The sequence below is a fragment of the Cnephaeus nilssonii genome, assembly GCF_951640355.1.
Source record: "Cnephaeus nilssonii genome assembly, chromosome: 12".
Taxonomy (NCBI): Eukaryota; Metazoa; Chordata; class Mammalia; order Chiroptera; family Vespertilionidae; genus Cnephaeus; species Cnephaeus nilssonii.
In genome coordinates, this window is record NC_137083.1 from 49,802,175 (window position 1) to 49,804,106 (window position 1,932).

The following is a 1,932-nucleotide window of genomic DNA, read 5'->3' on the forward strand; positions in this document are numbered from 1 at the left end:
CTGGGTTTCAGTGACCAGAGACCCAGGGTCAGGTGCATCACTATGACACTCTCTAGAGAAGCCTGCCTCACTCCCCGTCCTCCAATGTACTCACTGTGAGGGAAGGAGGTTGTTGCAAGACTAGAAAGATGGGTTGATAATGCTGATGTTATCAAACAAATCATTCTGAACTATAAAATCATCATGCTAGTTATGTAAACTATTTGCATGAATACTCATTACACTGTATTAAGTCCAAACTTTTCAACTTTGCTCACTCCTTTCTATAACCTGGGGGACTCTGGAGAAAATGACTTGGATTGAGGCCTACCACATTTACTATTATAATAAAAACAACTTCCATTTATTTAGCACTTAAATGTCCCTGGTGTCATATTAAGCAGTTTATATTATCCCATTTAATTCTCAAAATAGTATTAAGAGGTTAAAGTCATTATCCCCATTTTGCTGCTGAGAAAACTGAGGCATACAGTTTCTCAAAGTCCTGAAGCAGATATTTAAATATAAAATTGTCTAATCCTAAATCCTCTCTTTTTATTTATTTTATTATTTTTTAATAATCTGTATTGTTGTAAGTATTACATATATCCCTCTCCCCACCCCCCCCACCCCCGGCCCTTTCTAGCCTGCCCCCACTCCCTGCTCCAGGCCTTTGCCACCTTATTGTCTGATTATTCCCATTTAGAAGTGAACAATTCTGAGTCTTAAATATATTACAAAATTTTTTAAATTGTTTTAATTTTTAACATTTTAATACAGATCAGTCTGTCAGGTTCATTTCCGCTCCTTCACCGCCAAACCTGGGGGCAGGGACTGCTTCAGCTTCTCAGCCTTCTCTTTGTCTGTGATGACCGAGGTATAAAGGTATCTGCTGCACCGGACTTTGAACTTCACATGATCCTCATTTTTCTTGATCTTGACAGATTTGGCATCATTTCACCTGACTGTGAACTGGAAGTCCTTGATTTCCTCAATTTTGCGAGGCATGGCTACCAGGCACGTGGTCAGCAAAGTGGCAAGAAGCAAAGAGGCAAAAAAAAAAAAAAAAAAAAAGAACTACATAATTTTTAAAAAATTACAAGCTAGGACGTTTCATGATCAGGGACGTAAATCAAATAATTTTAATTTTTGTTGCAGAAATCTTTCTTCCACATATTATCGATTCCCTGAAAGGCTGTTGAGATTGGTAGCTCATCAGTCCCTGCTCTAAATGGTCTCAGTAAGCTGTGATTTTAGAGGACTTGCACGTTTTTCCATAATATTGCTGTTCCTTCCTTAGGGAGTAAGGTGTCAATTATTTTATATTTTGCCACTCTGTCTTTATAAAGCAGATCCTATCATCCCTCCTTTTAAATTCCTGCTACCAATTTGCTGTGGGTTTGAAATCCAATCGTTAAAACGTTTAAAATAAGACTCTGCTGGTTGTGAGAGGTCATTTAAAAATAATGCATATGAGACTGCATTTTATAGGAGATATTTGGTTGCTCTTTATAATTTTTTCTGACTGAAAATCAACTCATGCTTATTATTTAAACAATAACAAAATGTAGAAAGGTTTAAATGTGAAGAGTAAATACACCATCTTTCATCTCAGCAGCCAGACAACAGCTCAATATTTTAGTGTATTTTCTACTGTATGTGTCTAATATTATTACTATTAGTGTGATTATCTTTAATGTTATTTTTTAAAATGAAACAGCTTGTATCCTGCTTTTTTTACTTAGCATTTAAATTGAAATATTTTCTCATGTCAATAAATAATTTTCAAACACAAGAATTTTAATTTTCATATAAACTTTATGGTAGAAATATGCCATAGCTTATTAAGCTATTTTCCTCTGTTCCACATAATGTTTCTATTACTTTCTTTTTTGGCTATAATTCTATGAAAATCATTTTTATCCAATCAAAACTGGAACTTTGATTTCTAGT

General features: G+C 34.8%; 1 pseudogene across 1 annotated transcript; it reads right to left on the reverse strand.

The window, feature by feature from the left end:
• Nucleotides 1-773: 773 nt before the first annotated feature.
• On the reverse strand, nucleotides 774-987 carry LOC307108403 (large ribosomal subunit protein eL38-like; annotated as a pseudogene). Its single transcript has one exon. The product of its transcript is annotated as a large ribosomal subunit protein eL38-like (transcript).
• Between the last annotated feature and the right edge of the window lie 945 nt (nucleotides 988-1,932).